The 25,038-nt window shown below is 34.5% G+C and overlaps 1 protein-coding gene across 1 annotated transcript in view; it reads right to left on the reverse strand.

Annotated features, from left to right (window-relative positions):
- LOC105212075 (uncharacterized) overlaps positions 1 to 24,742 on the reverse strand; it is a 36,508-nt gene extending 11,766 nt beyond the window's left edge. The window contains exons 1-2 of the mRNA XM_011183841.3: positions 24,520 to 24,742; positions 15,253 to 15,313 (exon numbers count right to left, since the gene is read on the reverse strand). The gene's annotated coding sequence lies outside the window, so the exon portion shown is untranslated. The remainder of the gene's footprint in view (positions 1 to 15,252; positions 15,314 to 24,519) is intronic.
- Between the last annotated feature and the right edge of the window lie 296 nt (positions 24,743 to 25,038).

The following is a 25,038-nucleotide window of genomic DNA, read 5'->3' on the forward strand; positions in this document are numbered from 1 at the left end:
CTTAATATAGAATATTTATTATTCCCTGGTATAGTCAGCAATATCTATTTTTCTGCATTAAAAGTATTCAGTATTTTTGTAACTTAAATTACTAAAATATTTATTCACATTCAATTAACATAAATCACATTTGATAATATATGAATTGGCATCACATCGAAACACAGAAGGAGAATCAGGCCCTAGCACATCACATCATGTACTACATATGACATGGAATCACATGATATTATATCAGATCGTGTGTATGGCAATATGATATTAAATCACATCAAATTGGTCTATATAACTTTACTTGAAATCAATACGCGCATTGTATATAAGTCACATGATTATTTCGTCACTTCACAGTACAAAGGGGTTATTGTCGCAGCGCAAAACATATATTATTCAGTGTCTACAATATGTATGAGTAATAGCCTCGACAGACAGTTAATCAGGATTAACGCTGCCGTTTGTCAAGGCTATAAAATACACAATACCACATCATATCCTATACTACATATGAGATCACATCATATGATGTTGTATCAGATCATATGGATATGATATTAGAACACATAAAATGACTCTTAATAATCAGAGAACTTATAATTGTTGTTGTTATAAAAAAATGTTGTATTTAATATCACGTCACGCAATGTATGTATGATATGATAATTTCATCACATAACGGTCACATAAAAAGTATTGTCGCATTTTATATTCAGTATCTCCTCGCTGTATTATTAATCACAGAAATTTATATTATACATACAAACTCAAACAGATAATATTCCCTAAAATCGCTTATGCACTTTAGTAATCATAGATTTATGCCGCTCAATCACAACGCAATAAAAGCCACATCATATATTATCACAACTACTCAAATAAAGTCATATCGGTTTACGCACAAAGCTTCATAAAAACAATAAATAGATTTTACTACAGCTTGTAGAGCGGAAATGAAGCGTAAATGCTACACAACTGTTAGCTAAACAGCACAAAAACAACAATACTGCCAGTATTTTTGTGCCTATCAATACGAAAATTAATAAAAATGTGCAATCAAACCAGCTTGAATTTATATTACTACACTTGCTCGCTGGTATCGATATAGTACATTATAGATATTCATATATATATCTATATCAAACACAGATATTTGTAAATATATATCTAATAACAACAAGCGACCACAAATCGTGAAGCAAATATTCACGCAAATTGTGCGACAACTACTTATGGGTATCAATGCATGTCTACTTATGTGCGTAACACGATATTAAGATTTATTTGACAAGGAGTCGCACGTGGATACGAGGTATTGTGTAAACACTAGTATTTAGTAAACATCAATATTACTCTAAGGACCAATACGACAAATATTGCTGTGATCAATTGGGTAAAATTGTGTGTGCATACAACATTCATGCCGTGAAAATTCGAACTAGGCAGGAAATGTGAAAATTTTTAACTAGTCCGAAATATAATAAATTGTAACTTTGTTTTGGGTTATTGCTTCAGAAATGGTGCACAATTGCGTCGAAGAATCTGTTTGTTTTCAAGAAAAACACCAAATTTCCATAAAAATAATATATACTAAGAATGTAAATTGACATGATTAGGTACTAATCAAACTTGAACAAGTGTAAAACTGGTATGTTTTTGAACAAAATGTGACAGACTTCAATTGTCCTAGTACCTTAGATTCAACTCACACCAGCTTAGTCAAGACGTATTTTCTTGTCTGATACGACAACTGCCTCTATCTTCAACCCACACCAAACAAGACGAGACATAAACGCATGTTAGCTTGGGTTAGAACAATAAACGTTTTTGTGTCTTATTAGTCAAAGACGTTTTTGACTAATTCGGTGCGGGTTGAGACTTACTAGTTTAAGAACATCACTTGGTTATATAGAAAAATATAGTCAGTGGACTAATTGGGATCGAGTTTGAAACTAATTGTAAAGTAGTTAATAACAGCTGATTTCACCACGGGATTATCTTCATTATTTTGATATTCTACCGAATATGCTTAGGTTGATTGAAATTGTGCGTTAAGTAGGTATGTAGACATATACGAGGTACAAGCTCTGGAAATGTTAACACCTTTATCCATACAGACCAAATATGTTCGATTATATTTATTATAGAATGTTATTAGGAATTTTGTGGCGCTAAAAAAAAAAAAGTGGAGAATGAAAACATGAGCAGTAAACTAAATAAAAGCTTTAGCTTTAGCTCAAATGAAATGACGGTGCCTCGGGAGATATTTGTATACTGGGAATACTCACATGTAGAGAGAAATATATTTACAAATTTTACAACACATTTAAGCTCTAAGTATTGAGTTCCCTCTAGGGTATATTGAGACTCAACATAATCTACTATACATCTATATATGTAAGCATGTTGAAATTTTGAAAACAATATTTCTTAGAATCGTGCAATCTCATTAAAAACAACAGGATTCTTTGCTAAAAACAAATCTTACAAAATGTAAAAACAAAGGTGAAGCAAAATTTGCATAGAAACAAGAGATAAATAAACGGAAAAAATATAAACACAGAAGTCAAATTATTTATTATGAAATTACAAGGAAGCTTTAGGCGGCAAGAAAACAAATTCAGAGAAATTTTTCTGCGTGAAATTGTGGTATGGAAAACATAAAATATTTATGAGTTCTTAAAACACACGCAATTCATGCATATAAAAATATTTTTGCAGCTCCAACTGTTGCTTTTGCTATTGTAAGGTTGTAGGCTTGAGAATGTTGCTACAGGCAAACTTATAAATCTGCTGTGGTAAGCTGGTGAGGCAATATATTTCAGGATAATCATTTGTGGTATATAAGTATATGAGTTACATGTATGTGTAATCATGTTGCTATTATTATTTTATTAGATTTAATTTCACTGCTTTCCTGTAAAAACGCACTTCCTGAGAAATCATAGCGAAATCAACCGATCATTAATTATTTACAAATTACAGCGCAGTAGGCAACCAACAACTAGCCAACGCACTTGAACTAAGTGTTGCTGCGCGCATTAGATGAGTATGCAGAGACATCAAAAGCGAAAGAACACAAAATATAGAGATAGAAAGAATAAAAATGCGAGTTGCCACAAAATGTTGCACGTAATCGCTTTAGTGTCCACCGAAGATAGCAAAAGCGCCAACTTAATGCCAGAATGGTGGCTCAGTGCTGATTGTTGGTCTTAAATAGAGCTGCTGCAAACGACACAAATGATACAAATGCTACGCAAGTGTTGTTATTGTTGCTAAATACAGTAGCCATGCGCACAGTGGTGGTGATGGCACATTTTTATTGCACTATTATTATTTTATTAACACTTTTGAATGATAATAATGGTCGTAAGTGTTGACGAACAGGAGTAAACGAATATATATACACTTGTACTACCGGTATTAAACTCACACATACAAACATATTCATGTGCACCACTCTCGGCGTAATTTTAGCCTTTAGCCCATGCGCTTCACTCATTTGCCGCCTAATGAGTTGCCACTTCGCTTTGTTCGCCGCATTTTTGGTCCATTAGCGAATTGTGGAAATTGTGTGGTTGCGCACTTAGCGCGCTGCCGGCAATTTTAATGATGCTACGTTGTGGTGGAAGCAGCTTGCCAGGTGATTAAATTAAATCTTCATATTTCCAACTCAGGCAAACGCTAAATAACGGCCAACATTAGCGTGAGTCTAATTTGTGTGGCGCTTAATGGCGAGAATATTTTGTTACTCGATGCCGCTAATGTGCTTGTAACTAGGATTTTAATTCATTTTTATCAAGACAAACGAGTATATATGGTTGTAATTAAAATTTGAGGCTCATAAATATGAAATTTGATAATAATAACTCTTTATCCTAAAAAAAATATATATTTTTATACCTCCCAGAGGGTTAAATAAAGTGCGCTTCCTTCTAACTCATCATCTCTGCTTCAATTAAAGCAATACTCATTCTTGTACCTTTCTGTTTCATCAGCTGTCAGTCATTTTCCTTGAAAAAAGGAAAGAACATGGAAGCGGTGAATCCATTTTCTTTTAATTTTCCGCACAACTCCTTCCTTATTGCCAGGATTTGCATTTAAATTGTAACTACTTTTACATTTGTAATGCAAACCACCTTTTGCTAGTTGTATCGTGCGCTCTTCAACTCACCGGACAGCGGAAGTTTAATTTCAACTACATTTATTCAGCTTACACACACACACACACACAGCTAAGGTGGCACAATGCTTCTGTTGCTGTCTGTTTGAATATGATAAATAGTGTAAGCTGCTTTAACTTTCATGACAGACTTTTAATTAGAATGAGAAGTGGCAAAGTTTGCTCTACAAAAGGACAGGGTGATAGAGGGAGAGAGAGAGAGAGAGAGGGAGGGAGAGGTAGAGATATGCAGCTAAATTTTTTTTTAAATAGCAAAAGTGTACGTTGTCAATGCCGTCACCTTCAAAAAGTTGTATTAATGCTGGTGGAGTGAAGGAGTAGAAATTGTTTTACAACGAATTTTAAAATTAGAAATCGTCATTAATCGGAGTTATGCAGTTCAGCGAAATTAGAGCTGCTACTTTTTGATAAAGTAATGCTTAACAAATTTTAAGGATTTTTTCTATGAAATATATCGCCTAGATGTATATACAATGTATATGTGGACCTTAGTTGTATGGAGGATAAAAAAGTTTCTGGATTCTCTATCGCACCCTCTAGGAATATGCGAATGGCCCAAAAACTAGTATATACAAAGTTTTAGGTCAATCAAAAAAGATTTAGAGGTTGCGCAAAGAGCTTTGAAATATGAAAGTCTGAGACATAAAAGTGGCAAAAATTCTTAATTTTTTTAAGATTTCAAGCTCTTTGCCAACCTCTAAATCTTTTTTGATTGACCTAAAACTTTGTATATACTAGTTTTTTAGGCTATTCTGATATTTCTAGGGGGTGCGATCGAGAATCGAAATACTTTGGAAAATAAGGGCCACCCGAATATACATATATGTAGTATGTGTTTATTTATTTCTTCTGCTTGAAAATTATATTTTAAATTCAAATAACAGATTTATAATTATTTATTATTCATTTTTATATATAAAATCTAATTTCTAGAAAAAATTATAAATTTTATAACAATAGACTTGCTTTAATGCCACAATACCATTACCACAAAAATTCCAATTATAGCGGAATCAGACATGGTACTTTAATGATCAGATACTTTTATAACATATTACCTAAACCAATGTCGTCTTTTTGTTACTTTAGTCACTTCGAAGTAAAGAAGTTTTATATAGTAGGGTTGTCCTGAAAGAAGAAAGCATTTATCACAGCTTTAAATAACTTACTGCGACGCTGTGATACTTGATTATAGCCAGATATTTTACATATTTTAACACCACTATCCTGTAGACTTGAATTTAATGTCTCCATAAATTATAAATATGTGAAACTCTCCTGAGAGTGCTCTTTCCAAATAAAACAACTGGTTGTACATACAGTACAGTACACATCAAAATGTTCGTTTAATTAACCGAGGAATCAAATAACAGATACTCGCTTAATTGAACAGTTTGTTCAATTAAAAGAATTAAAAGAGTTTGTTCAATTAGAAGAAGAATAAGAATGAACAGTTTGTTCAATTACAGGAATTACGCTTATTTGGACTATTTGGTGAATTAAGCGATTACGTGGGAATCAAAATTTGAAAACTTTTAGTCTTATTAAATACTCGTAGTACAATATTAAAATATTATCCAAAAGTATGAAATTGATATGATTAAAATTTCAATAATGTAAAACATCCAACGGATTTATCTCAAAACTCGAATTTTGAAGTCAGTGGATACGATTTCTTGAAAAGTTATGAAGCGATTCTGTTGAAAAGTTTCCACACATCTTTATTACAATTATTAGTCAGTATATAGCGAAAATTTTACCAAAAAAGTTAGTTTTTTTGTTCAAAATCTATCAATAATTCAGTTTTTAATCTTTTCTCTTTTTCTTCGTTCATTAACAACAAATATTTTTGAATTGTTGATTTGGATGAACAATGAGTTATGATGTACACGGCAAGAACCTTCACTTCATGGAAGATGAGGTACCAACGGCTAAGCTTTAGGAATTTGTCAATATAAATTTCACAAAATACTGTTTAAATATGTATCTTGAATATGCTGAATGAAATATATGATTGTATACATTAAAAAATGTAAATATACTCATTTTTTCAGTCCCCTTAAAGGGGACTGCATACATATGTACATATATATGTATGTGCACTTAAAGTTTTTCAAATATTTGAATATTTTTTACCATTATAGGAAAAATACAATGACAATTTTATGTATTTACTTAAATATATAGGTATCTATGAATCTATTTATGTACATATGTACTTCTTATTTAAATTTATTATTAAAAAATTATACAGTGTTGATTAACAGAATAGTTTTTTCAACAATATTATTTGGTGAAATTAACCGGAGAAATTTAAAAGGAAAATGATTTTTGATGACATATATTTTGAGCTAACTAAGCGGGAAAATCAATTAACCGAGTCCAATTATTCGAGAAAATTTACATGTGCTTTCATATGCCATATTTTTTGCCCGATAACACCGTTCAATTAAACGGGGATACCAATTAACCATAGAGTCAAGTAAACGAAAAGTACTGTAGTTGTTAAAATCAATTTGTTGCAATGCAAGATATTTTACTTGTTTTATTTTAAATGTTTAATTTTTAAATAAAGAGGATAATTGTGTAAATAAGGATAGCTCGCGTTATTTAGATTTTGTTAATGTTTAAAAATTATTTTTCCTATTCCTATACAAGAAATGATGATAATAAAGGTAACTTTGTCGAATTGCTTGCTATATTTAAATTTTTCATACAGTTAACAGTTTAACAAAATTAATTTATAAGCTACATAAGTACAATAACTGAACAAGCTTAAGTAGCCCCCAAAGAACTTTTCTGGAGCTAGATATTATGTAGTAGGATTTGAAAAACATCAAAATAAACCTTTGCATACTGAAACTTTATATTTTATCAAGATTATCACGGAACACCAAAACGTTTTATTTACTTGATAAAAATCTTGATAAATTATCAATATTTTGATAATTCTCCAAATGCACAGAATGGAGTTGTAAATCTAATTAGAGATGGTTACTACATATTCTGTTGGCTAAAATTGATAAGTGATTGTAGTAGTCTACATTTTGGGTATAAATTGAAAGAAAAACTGTGAATTTGTGGGTTTCTATGAAATTGAATTCTTCAAGTGTGAGATTTTCATTATTATGTCGTTAACAACCGATGGTGTCAGACTGAGTGAAGCATTTGTTTACCTTAAGGATTATTTTTCTAGTCAGTCGAATAATGTTCTTGTTCTAACAACAAAATGACATAAGTATGAAAAACTTATTCATACTCATATCTACAAAAATATCTGCAATGAAAGAACACCAGCTGATATTCTAACACAAATTCAAAAAAGTCAATGTCAATACATATATTCACACTCTTCATTTAAGCTTATAAAATCGAAAAGCGATTTTCAAATTTCCCTCACATAAAACTTCACAAAAACATATTTTCCCATCAAAAGTCTAACGCAACCAGAATTCGAAAAAAAGCTAAAAGATAAACAGCTCCACTCAGCGTTAAGTGTATTGAAAAGTGTTTATATCAATTTCAAATCTCATTTCTTCGCAGTTAATACATTTGCCTATCGAAATCAGGGTATTCAACTTTAAGCCGCGCAGCAAGCGCTGCTGCTATGTACACCAAATGAGAAGCGCTAAAATACAAATACACGCAGCTGAGGCTGTAAATCTTGTGTGCGTGCTGCGCAATTTTCGAAAAAATAAATATGTGGCTGCACGAAGACATACACACATATGTATATGTTGGGAAATAGTTGTGTGTGTGTGTAGGGAAATTTTCTTATAATAACATCATTAAATATTTACCAAACTGCAGAAAAGTCGTATTTGCGCGGCAAAACCAAATAAGTGTGCAGCAATACAACAACAACACACATAAATACATATGTATTTGTTGCCATGCAAACTCAGACAAGCAGGAAAATTGAAAAGCAGCTCCAACTCAGCATACAAATGCCTTGGAGCATTCGCAGCAACGGAAAGTCGCACACGTGTATGTTGCAATACAAACAAAGAAATATACTAAATATATATGTATAAGCATTTTCCATAACAAGTGATATGTCTTATATTGCACAAGCATAGAGATGTAAGCATATTCTCAATATAATATTGTACACTTTTCAAGTTTCGTTGAGCACAAAGCAAATCCCCAGCGCACAAATGCTGAACATGGCAGATAAAGAAACACAAAAGGCAAGGCTAAAGAGTTTGCATTGAACAAGCAAACATGCAAAAAAGCAGCATTGAGCTGCTGAACGGCACTGTAAGGCGAAAAGAGAGTGGAACAAGGCGAAAGGAGACTGCAAGGCAACACGTTGAAGACGAGCCAAGCACAGACACACACACACACAGAAACATTTATCAAACTCTCATTATGGCAAAGGCAGCCGTAGCCACAAAGCGGTTAGCTGTGCAGCCAATATAACGGAAACCTGCGAAAAACAAAAACAATAGCAACATGAAATGGCACAAAAACAAATACAAACCATTTGTTTGAGTTTGGCAACAACATTATTTGGTAGCCAAAATTCGATTCCCAGGCAGTAAGCAGGCTAATAAGGTCTGCCACGTCGTATACTCAATAAATTATGCCGAAAGCAAAAACAACAGCAATGCCGACGGAGAGAGAAATTTAACCGCTTTATACACGAGCATTTGCGTACGATATGGCCCTAATTCGTTGCTATTATTTTCGATATCCTTTTCCACTTATGAGTCTACTTCAGCGCATATCCTGCACAGCTGCTGGTCGTTGGGGCTGCTGTGGGATTTGCCGGCTGCGGGCACGGCAATAAGCGGAAGTCTAATTTCGCTACATGCTACACGAGTGCTTGGCAGTCTGCTAGCAGGCAGCGCAAGGCAAATTTAATGCTCTGCCATGTATCAATTTTTGGCTGGCATCCGCATTTGCCGCCTATTAAGCGTTTTATCACCCAATTGTTTACTGTTCGATTTAAAGTGAGACCTCTCCTCGCCTGCCTATTTGTCATTTGCAGGTATCAGTATTGGTTCTAGTGTGTCTCAATTTCTCGATTTATTTTCGCATATGGCTGAAATAGACGTGTTCATAGCCCACAGCCACATTTATCACATTAACTGCCAGTTTAATAGCTTAACTTCACATGCTTTGCTTGTTTGGGTGTAAGAAAAATCTGCAATATTTCAAACATTAAGTGAACAGTAGTTAAGTGGGTGCATGTGATTGGGATTTTATTTGCACCAATAAATCTGGAATATGGTTGGGTATAAGAGAGGAAATGGGAATGCAATCGTTTTACCTTCAAAAATATTACTTTTTGGGATTGTGAACTCAAAAAAATTTTATTATTTTAATTGCAAAAATATTTGTTTTGAAATTTAAAAGTAAAAGTTTTGAAATTTTCGAAAAAATAATAAAAATCAAATTTGATTAACTGTCTTTACTTTTCTTTATTTGAATCTAATATCTGAAATATGAGGAGTGTTCAAAAAATAACGGGAATTTTTGTAAAAATTTTGAAAAAGGTATTCATTCGATATTTTGCACTTATGCCAGCACTTCTTTTGATCGTCGAAACCTTTCTCAAACTCGATTTTGGGAATAGTCTTCAGCTCTTTCGGTGATTTCTCGTATGCTTGTGTAACGACGGCTCTGTATGGTTTTCTTTATTATTGGAAATAGGAAAAAGTCACACGCAGTCTTATCGTATCGTTCTTCAAGGGCATGTATATCAACATATTAAAAAATATTATAATTAGACTCTCCAAATCCGTGAAATTTTGAATTAAAAATTTGAATTTTTTTATTATTCTAGTGATTTGTTGGGCACACTTATAAGAAGATATTGTTATCAAAAGAGCTAAAACTCCTTCGAAAATGTTGAGAACCGATTAGTTGATATTTTTTCTATCGGGTTTTACTATCTTTGAATAGGTTCTTGGATTGATTTACTTATTTAAATGCATTTAGAGAGATATAATGGAATATTTCATACATTTGGAAACAGACTGTAAATAACCTCAAACTCAAAACAGGCTTCATACTAAGCCAATATTATTGATTATTATGAATAAGATTTTTATTTAAGGAGTTCTTTCTTCATTTTATGTGTAATTTTTGGTAGTTTTTTAAAAAGTTATGATATGGAGTGGAGCTCCATGTCAAAGTCTTAATTCGGACATGTTCTGGTAACAGTTGGACAGCCCGAAGTAAGCTATCGTCCAGAAGCGATCAGCTTTAGCCAATAGGAAGTGAACTTGGTTCCATCAGGACAGCGATAGGCCACACATATCGATAGTGGCTCCTCGGAAGATCTGATAGCCTGTTTCTTCTTATACATACACCCACCTTACAGCCTGGACATGACACCAAGTTATTACTACCCCTTCCTGTCTACGTCCAGGTGAAAACCTGGCACCAAGAGAAGCTTGTGAAGCTTTTCTGTTCCAGTTTTTTCCAAAAAGGAGGAGGATTTCTATGAGAGTGACAATACGAAATTCTCGAACAAAACGGTGCATATCTGAACCGAAACAAATCATGCTAAATAAAATCTTTAAAGCAAACATTAGGGATTTCTGTTTAATGGACCTTACTTATATGAAACAAATACATATGACTGATTAGATTCATCCAACGACCATTAAATATTTTTTCATTTTTGTATAAATTAAATCAAAATTATTGAAAAATATAAATTAATATGAGAAACATTTTTTTAATAATATTTCATAGCAAATAAATAATTTACTGTGTCTATATATTTTGAATTTAAACGCAAGCATAAACGTTGTTATTCTAACATACGAACATAGGATCATGCATGTTTAACATGTGTATAAATGATGAGATGATTAACCGAAGTTAATCATAAACTTTCTCCGCAAATTTCCACTTTATTATTCTACTTTTTAGGTAGCGAAGCTCAACAAATACTGCCGGCGGAGAAGTTTAATTTTCTTTCCAGTAATTTGACGAAAATTCATTTCATCACTCACCCACACAACAATAAAATTTCATGCGTGGCATAGCCACCTACAGGCGTGCAACTTTTTCCACACACTACAAGCCTCCGCATGTACGAAATGAGTAAATTTTCATGTGCGACAATTTGCTTACATTTAAATTCACTTTTCACCTACACACACACACACACACACCCACACAGCACACTGAATACGGTAACACACCGCCTCACGCCCAACTAGGCATAAATAAGAGTCCAATAAACGCGCTCATGCATCAGCTTTGTGACAGCGCGAATTGTGCTCGGCTAACTGTTTATTTATTTACACGTGATTTATGAGTAAAACGTGATTTTCGCCAACACAACAACAGTGTGACATTGTGACATTGAAAGAACGACTGTTACAGGCTCGCATTGATGCAGTAGCCAAACTAACGGTATACACATAAGCGCTCGTAATAGTGGCAAACTTCGCTTGTGTGCTAGAAAAGTAGAGCGGCAATTTAATAGTTTAGTATGTGTGCCGACACGTTACCTTGACCATCACTACCTGGGCTAACGGCGGTCGACAGTGGGCAAGGGCACATAAAACAGTTTTTTTTTTTGCCGACTTTCTTATTGTTTGCATTGCATAAATTCCGTTACAGTTTCCAGCGCACGCATGGTTATTTCATTGCATGAAAGCGAATGCGAGTGTGTGTAGAAAGAAATGCTTTCAAAGGTGTAATTTATGTAAAAGTGGGGCGGCAGCCACCATGTAATGCATATGTAGCTGAGCTTGTAAGTTGAATAATCATAAAAATATGGCACGTAGAACCGTGACAAATATTGAGGCCAGACTTCGCATTCTTGATGCTTACAACCAACAGCACGGCAGCGCGTCGTTGAGGTATGAACCCAGCAGTCACAGTCATAGTCAGCTTTAAGCACTCAGCAGCACACTGGGTCATGGCATTAAATGAGTTTTTATTAATACACACATATGGAGCTCATGTGTAACACAAGTAGAGGTATGCATGTGGTTGAGTTGCGGCAGGCCGCTAAAGAGAACCTTAAGTGTACTTAGGTTTGTTCAACATTAATCCGTGTGTTAACAAGTTCATACAAAAAGGATTAAAGTCGTACGCAAGCCGAGAGAGCGAGCGAGCTTAGCAGCAAATGTGTGTGTAAGTGAAAAATGCAAAGCGACTTTATATAAACGCATAACCAAACACACACAAACAAAAATACACACACACAATCAGTTTGCTGCCTTGACTTTGCTGCTCAAATGGCCATAAATGCAGCATTTAAAAAATCCTCACCACCACAGCACTCTGGTGTGTATGTATTGGCAAAGACGCTACATGTTGAAATTGTTGAATTTGCTTTCAGGCACAACCCCCAACTCGCTTTAGTGCAAATAAACGGAGGCGCGTACGCCGCTACTCGCACTAAAAGTGGCTACTTAAGTCTGTCTCACGGGGCGTATGAGTGTTTTTCATGCTTTTTGTTGTTGCTTTGTGGTGTGCTAATGCTGCTGCTGCTGCGTCAATTTAACGTTAACGTTACTGTATTTAAATAGTTGTTATTCGTGTGTAATTACATGTGTATTTGAGGGTGTGTGTGTGTGTGTATGGCAACATATTTACGCTTGCGAAATAAATTGCAGCGCATAATTGCTATAATTTAAATAAATATTTGTTGGCACAGTAGGGTTGCCAAAAAGGGCTGGAAAAGTAATTTTGTTGATTATATGTAGTTTATTTGTAGTTTATTTAGAGAAATAAATGTTTATCTGCTATTTACGAAAGTCTTTGAAGTGATGAAAATTAATGTTAGAATGGCGAGTGGGAGTGATGTGAACCCGTGTGGGTTCTATGTTATAATTAGAATAAAAAGTTTTAACTAAAATTAAATGAATATAATTATTTTAGTTAAAAAGGAATTTACTTTATACAAATATGATATATGTGAGAAGCAGTGTTAGGTAAGGTTAATTGCATGAGGAAGAGAAGAGGTTGATAGAAATAAGTTTGTTTTCTGCTCCTGTTTGACTTATTATGACATGAAAGTCAGTGCAAAGGATAAAGAGTATAAAATTTGACTTTGTCTGACGTTGATATGTTACGTGATAGTTCAATTTCAGTACTTGGTACAACTAACTACTCGTTTAGTAGCAATATTTTATATTATCTAGTTCTTTACTTGCCAGTTTTATATCAGTTTTATATCAAGATTAAGATATTTTATAGAGTATATTCAAGTTTTTGTAAAAAAGCATAAAGTAGCCATATCCAACAGCAATTTTGCAATGCTAATCAAAGCAATCAGAGTATTCGTCGCTTTTTATTAATCTAGTAAGGAAGCCAGATATCATAACCTCAAAATATAACAGAAGTACTAAAATATTTTCAGAGCTAAACATTTTAAATATTATTCCAGTAAATATTAGGTTGGCAAATATCTCCCTTCCGCTTTTTTGCTCTTTGTTCAATACTTTATAAAAAGTGTTACAGTCAAATATGCGTCGTTTCGCTCGATAATCTGTTTCCATCTAGACGACAACTTCATAATACCCCCTCATAGAAGTCCCGCTCCTTATTTGTGAAGAACTCGGACAGCCACTTTTCTCCTCTTCTCCTCTTTTGAGTTCAACTTTACACCATCAAGAACGTTCGCCATGGACAGGAACAGGCGGTAATCACTTGGCGCTATGTTCGGGCTATATGGTGGATGCGATAAAACCTCCTATGCAAGCTCCCGTAGCTTCTGACGACTCATCAACGAAGTGTGTGGTCTGGCGTTGTCCTGGCGGAACACTACTGTTGGCCAATTCTGGACGCTTCTGGTCGATCGCCTGCTTCAAGCGGTCCAGTTGTTCATAGTAGATGGTAGAATTAAACGTCTGGCCATATGGGAACAGCTCACAGTGGACGATTTCCTTCCAATCCCACCAAACACACAGCAAAACCTTCCTGGCCGTCAATCTCGGCTTGGCCACTGTTTGTGACGATTCACTGTTCTCGACCACGACCGTTTTCGCTTGATATTGTCGTATGTGATCTATTTTTCGTCGCCAGTCACCATCCGCTTTAAATCTCGGGTCGTGTTCTTTCCGTATCAGCAGCATATCGCAGGCGTTGATTCGGCCCAAAAAGTTTTTTTTGCGTCAAATCATGCACCCAAACATGAAGCTTATTTGTGTAACCAACCTTCTGCAGATGGTTTAAAATGGTTTGGTGACTAACTTTCATCTCCTGGACGATGTCATGAGATGCCACATGGCGGTCTAACTCAATATTTGCCATGCTTTGATCGGTATTCGGCATCACAGGTCATTTGCTGTCTGGCTTATCCATGGTGTCGTTTTCACCCGCTCTGTATCGTCGCAATCATTCAACCGCAGTTCGAAATGATAGAATACCACCCCAGAACACCATTAATCTCATGGAACGTTTCTCTAGCGGATTTGCCTTTAACGAAAGAAAACTTAAAGAAAGGGCGAATTTCGGCGTTAGTGAACTCCATGTTTACACGTCCATAACTGTTGAACGCAATATCTAAACTAAGTATGCATAGCGTCTACCTATATATATTATCGCGAAATTCAAAAGACAAAAAGGAAGGGAAATATTTGACAACCGAATATTAACCGATGGAAGTATTAAGAGACAATTTTATAGTGAAGTTATCTCGCTAGTAATATCTTATAAAGTTCTGAACTCGTCATACCAAAAAAGAATTCAAATGGTGACTATTAACCATTCTCGAATCCGCTTGAAGATACACAAAAAAATGTATTCAAATCGGTTCAGCCGTTTAGGAGGAGTTCAGTGACATACACACCTTCAGAAGAATAGAGATATGATAGTACAAATATAGAAGAATTTTGTACGAAATCGTAGTACGGTATTATACCTCTGACAGACGGCGGCGTTAATCCGGATTAATCGGAATTAATTCGGGAGTTATCTCAATTAACTTCGTTTGCTAACTCCCATTTAATCCTCAAATATGGGAGTTTATAACTCGTTTTGCTGCCGTCTGTCACCTACAAATTTGAAGCTGATTAAAAGTGCAGTTAATCGGGATTAACTCTGCCGTCTATCTATGCTATTACTTATAACATATTCAAATTTTTCGATTTACTTACAGCATTCAGCTTCAATCCTTTATTGCGCTAAGCCATGTTGAAACTGTTTACATTTTACGAACTGAAAATGATATAAAATAAAATTAAACATCATAAGTTATTCATAGCTAATGTAATTAACAAATATTCTAAAATATTCACTGCATAAATAAGTTAATAAATATCCACAGCAAACAACATCAACTAATTTTCTGTTTCGATAAAAATCATCACAAGTAAATAATACTGAAACATTTTCATTCAACTAACCTAACTATTTATATTATATTGCGAATGAATTTCAACTACTTTCTCTTTCTAATTTCATGCACTCTTCTCCATTTATGATTATTTCCACAACGTCCACACCGACAAACGGAACACTAGCCACCACAACAAAGTAGCACCACAAGGAAAGAGCCGATTGACAGGCAACCTTGGCTAATGAGAATAGTGAGAGTGAAACTGTAACAATAAGCGCAGCGAAGCAAATCGAACTCATCACTAAATAAACAGGAATTCTATAGTTTCATATTCTCCAACAAAATGTACATTGTTTTTGCTACCAACGAACACTTTTCTCCTTTTGCAAAATTCATATTTTGCATGTCTACCACTTCAGCATTTCATCAAGCAGCTCAGCTGTGTGCTGATCAAAAACAAAAAAAATAACGGTTGCTTGTTTTGACATGATTTCATGTCTGTGATTGACGGGTAAATGGAAAATGGTCAGTTGAGAGGAGAAGCGGAGTGACGTCGACACAACAGCTGTCTTTACCACGCTGTTTGTGTTGTACTTTGCAGAATGTTTGATAGGTGTGTGATGCTGTGGGTGGCTCTGGCAAGTTTGGTTGTGTGTGTTTTATGATTGTATTCATGCCATAAATCGATCACTTCTTTATTTTCACTCTTCTATGTTGGAATAACAACAAAGATAACAGTAGCTAGAATTATTTTTCGTTGTGAAATTAAAAATAATCTTGTTTTTGTAGTAGAGAATCGCAAAAGTGACAGCTGAATCGATTTGAATGGTCGACAACAGCATGTTGAGTGTAAAAATAACAGTGTTAGTGAAAGTGGCAAATGGGTTGAAAACAGTAATATTATAAATTCACATTTTACCCACGAATTGCTAATAATAGCTTTAATATTATATAGTCAAATAGATATTTTAGCGATTGCTTAATTTTTTATTAGGTCTACAGCTTTGCTTCCGCCGTTTTTTAAAAACGGTTACAAATGTCGATGAGCCTCAGCCGCACTTTTCTTGGAATTAAAAAAGAAAAACTAAATTTCCCGCAAATGTCGAGAATATGGCTCAAAAAGTGACATTTTCAGTTGAGAATAAATTTGGGATGCTAACAGATCTCTACAAATATTTTGGTGGGTTAATGTTGACACAAATGTCCAAGATCGATATAAAACGATTTAATCGATTTAATCGATTTAACCGACCAGTGCTTGACCCTAGTGACATCTATTGGAAAACGGCGTAAGCAAAGCTGTAGACTAATATTATAATAAAGAAGGGTTTATATATTGAGATTATTTTGCGAGAAAAATTGGTTCAGTCTGCAGGACAAATTTTTAAATAAAATTGGTGTTAAAAAATAATATTTTGAAAAAAATTTTCTAAATAATTGAAAAAATAGATAAATCAATTGGTAATTATCGTAAATAAAAAATCACACATAATTACTCCATGAAATTCCGTTCAATCAATACCTTATAGGTTACTTGAACCAACGAATATATAGTTCCCCATATTATTAAGAATTTCGTCAACTTTAAGCGAAAGTGACAAGTATCAATGTTAAAAATCAAATTTGAAGTTGAAATGTGAGTTTTTAAGGCGCGTTTTTTTATCTTCATTTCAGTTTTAAGTCGCCAAAGGCGAGAATATGCAAAAGTGCTTAATACCATAAGCTTGTGGACCACAAGTGAAATATTCGTGGAATATTTGTGACAGCACTGCGAATATGTAGTGGAGTACTATATATATGGCAAGGAAAATGGCGAATGGCGAACGAGAAGACAGCAAAAAGCGAGAATTCAACTTTTATTATGCATGGCATTTACTGAGTACGAGTATTAGTTGGTGGGATTACGTAAAGCTGTTCAAAATTTTTTCGGTAAAAAAAATATAAAGAAGAAGTAACTTAAAAACGCTAACGGTGTTTGGTTTATTTAGCAAGTGACTTTTGAAAAATTCAAAATTATGCAGGTTGAGTATATCGGTACAAAAAAATTTCAAGAGGAATGTGTTCCTTCACCTCCAAAAAATCAATGTTAACCACATAAAGGTTAAAAATATTTTTAAATAATATTTTGATGGAAAACCACTACCACCTTTTCTGCTACCTTCTCTGCTTTGAAATAAATACTAATATCAAATTACATTTGATAATCTGGCTTACTCAGATTTGAATAGAAATCCACTTCATTAAAACAAAATTATTCTCTCCATCTACTATAGATGCCACAATTCCCTTGTTGACAGCAAATGTAGTTAATTAAGTTCAATAATTCGCTATTCAATATTCCCTGCAAACTAAGCTCCATGTACATATATACATATTTATATTCGACAAGACACTGTGCTGTTCCAGGATACAATTAAAATGCAATTTGTGCAAATTATTCAATTAAGTGGCATTATGGGAGTCGAGAATAAGCAAGAATAAAAGCAAAGTTGGTAAATACAATCTTATGCTAGCATAGCTCTTATACTACAACAGAGAGATAAATATAGGGGAGCGAAGATTACGAGGGGAGAATTTATGTAGATTAGCAAGTAAAGCAAAGTACTGTCATTATTGCAGCACTGCGAAGGAAAGGCAGATACTGTTAATTGTTGCCATAATTTTCGCAATAATTCAACGTTATTTCAGACACAGCGACAAGCTAGTTGATGTAGTTGCAACGAGCTATTTTATGGCGAACTTTTATTAGCATTGTGATGGCTGTTGTCGAGCGGAAGTAGACACCTGGTAGTTTATCTGTATACAAGCAATATGTAGTAGAAAGTAAGGATAAAAGAAGTGTGGTAAAAATACTGTAAGTAAAAGTGGAATGCATAGTGACCATGTCGCAGATGTTTACATATAAGGAAAAAGGTAGATGAATTTCCATATAGACCACAGTTTTGCATATACACTCGTGTGCAAATACATTCAAATCGCTGCACATATGTGACTGCATGTATCTAAATGTCCTAGTCTGTATTTTATGCTCTCTTAAATTTCTTGTCTATGCCTATGCGCACCGTACCATGACAATGGCACTGAAACGAGGCACAGCAAAAGGTATAAATATGTCTAAGGACACTTGAGTCGCATGCTGTGGATGTTGCTATATAAATACATATGTAGATTATTTATATGCGCCAACAAGTAACAAAGGTTAAATATATTTAGTCATGTGCATACCACTACTTGGTGCAGTTTTTAGACATTTTGTCACAGTTTTCACGTGGAGGACATTTGTCGAGGCTAAAGATTTACGCTATGCAACTGAGTGAGATTAAATTCGAGCAATTTAAGCTCATTTATGACGCATGTAATTGCAGTTTTCAAATGGTTCATGCAACCATTTGCACATTTGGTGCAATGAAAATCAAAAGCATAAAATCATTTTTTCCATAAGTGAGTGAATGCCTTACAGTGCGTTTTGGGTTCAGATTTCACCTAATGTACAGTAGTAATTATAGCGAAGACGAAGGATTCAAAGCAAAAGTTCTTTTTGCTGAAGTCTTCTCATTCCTGCCTCACATTATCTTCTCTACTCTCTAAGAAAAATACGCCTTCCATCGATATGGAACGTATGAGATGTGTTCAAAAAATAACGGGGATTTTCGTTTTTGAAAAAAATATATATTCATTCGTCTTCATTAAAGTTGTCGCCTTCAAAATGGTCCCCATTCGATATTTTGCACTTATGGCAGCGCTTCGAAACACTTCTCATACTCGTTACATGGAATAGATTTTGGCTCTCAGTGATTCCTCATTCATATGCTTGTTAAACGACGGACCTTTAAGTTTCTCTTTATTTTCGGAAATTCGAAAAAGTGACACGTAGCCATGTCTGGCGAATATGGAGGCAAAGAATTCACGTAAAACTAATGAAGTGTGAGCTTTCAACTACTGAAAATCGCCATAAAAATATGTGGAACGTTAACGACTGCTACAGACAAAGTAAGCTATGAATACAGTTGAAAATTTTATCGTGCTTCAGTGGCATATATATATACATTAACATAATAAAGAAACCGCGAAATTTTAAAATTCCCGTTATTTTTTGAACACAACTCTTTTATAGAATTTAGGCAAGGAATTTGATATCATCCTCTAAGAGAACTTTAGTAAAGCTATTTGTGGTTTAATAAATCTTTTAAGGTACCTATTTGAAATGAATGTCATTTGCAAAAAAATTTTTGAGTTCTTATAAATATGGCCGCTTGTTCCATGAGGTATATTCTTATAAATTCAAATTGTGTTCTTCTGTGTATAGCACTGTTGCACGTGTACAATTTCTTGCGCCTAAATACGAATGCGCCGAGCCGTGCGCCCGTAAGCGTATTTGCAAATTTACTTTAGCTCGACGAAGGTCGCACTTGAAATTGTTGGTGTATTTGTGTGTCATAGGCTCCCCCAACTAAGCTGCATAAGTGTAAGTAAACAAGATACATATGTATGTACATTTGTGGCTCTCAGCCTCTCTTATATGTGTGATTGTACATTATACCCTCATCTGCGTATGTGTGTGTTATTTACAAATACCGTTAGCCAAAACAAAACTACAGCAGCCTCACTGCCAGCAACAGATTTTTCTTGCCACACGCTTGCCGCTCACTGTAATCGCACACCCTTGACACTTGGCAATAAATTCTTTGCCTGCGATTTTTCAACGTTTTGTTTCAAATCTTTTTTTTTCTGTTTTCCACTTTTTTTCGCTTTCATTGCAACCACTGCAACAACAACAACACAGCGTAATAAATATATATTTTTTACGCTAAACGCCTGAGTGCAGGAGCACGAGCGGAAACAATTTTTGCCATTTCCCATTCCACTCGCATACGCGTCGTTGTAATACCTCTAACTACTACCAATAGGCTGAGAGCAAGCAGCCAGTAACAACAACAAAAATATTACATTTATTTTGCTTTAGATTTTTTCGGTTGTTCGCCAGGCTTTTCATTATATTTTAGTTACTTCTCGGCGCGCAGTTTTTGCTTCCCCATTTCGGTCGGCAGCTTGTGGCATTCTAGTTTACAGTTTGGCATAGCGTTCGGCTTGGCAGCACCCACGCTGTGTTGTAACAAGTTTCACGCTTAGATTTCTGGCATTTAATGTGAGTGCGATTGAATTGAATTTCACATTTAAAAATCTTTCATTTCACGCTGCTGTTGCCAGATTTGATTGAATGCGAATTTTCGAAGCATATTTACATTACGTAGATAATTCGCTTTAATGAGACTGCCATGGCGTATGTGGAACTTTTGCATATGAGATGCTGGTGGGGTAGGTATGAGCGTGGTATATTAAAAAAAAATTGATATTTTAAATGATAACTGTACGCATGAGATGAAATAAAATAAAGCAAAATTCTATAAAATTTAGTTTTTTCTAAATTTTTAGCAACTTTTATAAAATATTGCAATGTTTTAATAACTCAAACTGAAACAGATATTATGCTAATGAGCAGCATGCAAGTAAACATATTTAGTTCGTACATTTTAAATAACATCAAGCTTACAGCGCGCTCATGTGCCGTCATTACCCTTTCTTTTTTAACAAAAATGTATTCGCGCTACAAAATTTTAAATCCAATATCATCACTCTGCAACATTGTATGGCATGTTGGCGTGGTTTCCGCTTACACAGATGACACCAGTGAGTTTGTCGTAGCAACCGTTTCACTGCAATGCAGCGTGAGTTGCACATAAGCTTAGCTGAGCTTAGCTTTATTTAAAAAGTTGTTAAAAAGTTTTTGCATGCACCCATGAAAGCATGTGATTATGAGGGTGTTAGTGGTGAGCTGGTTGTGTACTGCTGGCATATATATATGTATGTAAGTAAATGGATGCAGGATTTTTATATGTACACATATGACAAAATCTGGTGATAATCTAAATCTTGTGCCAGAAAGTATTAAATTCCATGATAGAAATCATATACAATTATTTAAGGAGTTAGGGGTAGTCAGAGACACGAAAAAATGAGAATTTTCGGTAATTTTTTTTGCTATTAAATCATGTTATTTTACGAAAGTAATAATCCCCACAATCTGCGCCCACTACCATGGGATAAGCCTCCTTAACATCGCTTATAAGGTTCGAGCCTACTGTGTGAAAGACCAAAGCCTACCCTACCGTCAAAAAACTGATTGGACCTTATCAGTGCGTGTGACTTCTTTAACCTGATGCTAGAAAAAATAGTTCGAGCCGCAGAGCTAAACAGTGAAGGTACAATTTTTTATAAGAGTGTACAGCAACTGGCGAACGCCGATGATAGCGATATCATTGGAAACAACAACCGCGCTGTTAGTTCTGCTTTTTCCCGCCTGGATAGGGAAGCGAAGCGAATGAGTCTGGTGGTTAATGAGGACAAGACGAAATATCTCCTGTCATCAAGCAAACAGTCAGCGCATTCGCGTCTTGGCTCCCACGTCACTGGTTACAGTTATAACTTTCAAGTTGTAGATAATTTCGTATACCTGGGCACCAACATCAACACCGATAATAATGTCAGCCTTGAAATTCAACGCAGAATCACTCTTGCCAACAGGTGCTACTATGGACTGAGTAGGCAATTGAAAAGTAAAGTCCTCTCTCGACGAACAAAAACTAAACACTACAAGTCCCTCATCATTCCCGTCCTACTTTACGGTGCAGAAGCGTGGACGATGTCAACATCCGATGAGACGGCACTAGGAGTTTTCGAGAGAAAGGTTTTGTGGAAGATTTATGGTCCCTTAAAAATTGGCAACGGCGAATACCGCAGAAGAGGGAAGAACTGTATGTGTTGTTCGACGACATAGGCATAGTCCAGCAAAAAAAAAAAGCGGCTACGCTGGCTATGTCATGTTGTTCGAATGAACGAAAGTGCCCCAGCTCTGAAAGTTTTCGCTGCAGTACCCGCTGGTGGAAGCCGAGGAAGAGGGAGACCTTCATTCCGATGGAAGGACCAGGTGGAGTGGGATCTGACTTCGATTGGTATAACCAATAGCCAAAAGGAGAGATGCGTGACGCGCTGTTGTTGTGTCGGCTATAACCGCGTAAGCGGTGTATACGCCAGTCAAGAAGAAGAAGAATAATATGGCATTATTATACAATGTTTTGACTTAAAATCACGAAAATTTGAAAAAAAAATATAATTTCCAATGTTATAGCTGTCTGTGTTCAGCCAGTTTCAAAAAAAGGTCCTTGCGGTGACAATCATAAGTCCTTGGAGATTCATCTAAAATCAATCGAATAAAAAAATAGTTTTATAAACAGATAATTCTGGGACTGGTCGAAGCTTTTTTTTCAAAAATTAACAAAATGGCGGCCTCAGGAATTTTTTTTCTAGATTTTCGGGAAAAAATCAACAGTTAATTGGTCTTAAAAAATCGAAATTTTTGAAAAAAATCTTTGGTTTATGACTGAGTTTAATATGCATTCTGAAAGCTGTACAAATTTCATTAAAATCTACCGAGCGGTTTTCGAGTTACAGATTTAAAGTTTCACACTAGCGTGTTGAAGTGCCCGAGCGCTCGTTGTTATATGTCGAATAACTCTAAAAGCAATTATCGGATGAACTTCAAATTTTCAGAGTGTTTTCAGATATTTCACTTAATGAAAATGCAAAAAAAAAATCCTGACTACCCCTAACCCCTTAAGAAATGAATACTTGCAAAAAAAATTAATGCAAATATTTTTTAATCAAGTATTTTATTTCTTATAAAATATAGAAATAAAAAAATACAAAATTAATTTTATAAATACAAATATCAAAATTTAAAATATATATATATATTTTTAATCAAAAAAATATAATATTTGACCCCCAATTTGAGCAAAGTTTTTCATTCCAAAAATAATTGAATACATTTGCCATGACCTTGCGCTATCACCTTTTCACTTATCGCCAATTATTTTCCGAATTTAAAAGCACTCAACAATTATTAATTCTCTATTTTGGGACAGCACTTTACTATCACTGCAATTATCAATTTCATACGATTTCCCCCAATGTAATTGAGTACACCCGCATCTGCATTTAATTGACACCGCAACAATTCTCAGCTAATGGCAGAGTTTTCAATTACACCTGCACGTTTTGCATTACTCAATTAAAGCGAATTTAATTAGTTGCCACTATTTCGGAAAGCATCGAAAGCTCAGCCAGCTTGCAACCAACCAGCAACTACGCTCACTTTTACTATTTTCATTCTTACTTACAAACTTACAAACTACAATAATAAAATATTTTCAATGCCAACGTATCGCAAGCATTGTAATCCAGCGCACAGTTTGCTTGCATGCATCCCCTCGCTCCCCTCGCCGAAGTGTAAGTGTAGCATTCTTGCTGGCGCTACACTAATCCACTGCGCGACCATTGCTGCCAGTTTTCATTTGCATTTATATCTTCGGCGTTGCCTAGTTGACATTGTTAGACTGTGCAGTCAATTTGAATAATGCGGCATGAATGCCAGGCATTTCTTTTTGTTTGCGCCAATGCCATTTGTTGATTTGTAATTTTAGTTGAATTGCTGGCACGCAAAACTGTATATATACAACGAGTGATAGTTTCTCCTCTCATTTCTATCATTAAATTATGCATTGTTGAGCGGTAGAAGGCATTTAAGATTAGCATGAGTAGTGAATTCGAGAAAGCAATTACCTTTGCTTGTGAATTGATAAGGGGATTAAATGAAAATATTTTCAGTTGTTACTTGAACTGAGTTGGAATTTTTATTTCAAAAAAATCAAATTTATTTATTCCAAGTATATATTTAAAAAGTGAAGCATACTTTTTTGCTGTGTTTCATAGGCAATATATGTCACTCATACGCAATGGTGCACTCAAGTGTTGAATTAATTCCTTTTAATATTTATAACTGTTAGAATCAATTTTCTGCTGCTATTTCACGAATACATTAATTATAATAATTTGATATATTTTTATTCGCGAAATGAATGCGTGAATTCATCTAAAATTTTTTTATAAAATATCATCTAACAGTTGGTGGCAATATTTGCACCTCTAATTTTTATTTTATTAAAAACAAATATGAGTGAATACTAACCTCAATGTAGATATTTTGTTGTTATTTTCATATTTTTTTATTTCCAAATTAATCTAACTTTTCATAACTTTTGTTGCCTGCGAGTCCGTTTTTACGATGAAATAACTGCTTGTGTTAAGTTGACTACGAAATCGTCTCTCCATTAGTGTAACAGCTGTTGGCAGATTATTTAAATGCTGCAACTATTCACTCGTGCAGTTTTTTGTTAAGGGAATGGATTGATAATACCTGCAAAAAATAGAAAATACTTTTTGTTAAGCTATTTTAAATATTCTACAAACAAAAAAATGAAAAATATTTGTATAAAAAATATTGAAAAAAATTTAGTGAAATCGTCTCCAAAATTGCTTTATGTAAATAACATTTTAATAAAATTGAAAACAATTTTGTTAAATATCGATTTATTTGTCTTTGATATGCACACATTTAAATTGAGATTCTATATGAGTAAAGAAATGTTTTGCATTGTAATGTGGTATGCAACCACACACATATTTCAAATGTTTTTAAAAATGTTCC

This window comes from Zeugodacus cucurbitae, chromosome 3, assembly GCF_028554725.1.
Source record: "Zeugodacus cucurbitae isolate PBARC_wt_2022May chromosome 3, idZeuCucr1.2, whole genome shotgun sequence".
NCBI classification, from domain to species: Eukaryota; Metazoa; Arthropoda; class Insecta; order Diptera; family Tephritidae; genus Zeugodacus; species Zeugodacus cucurbitae.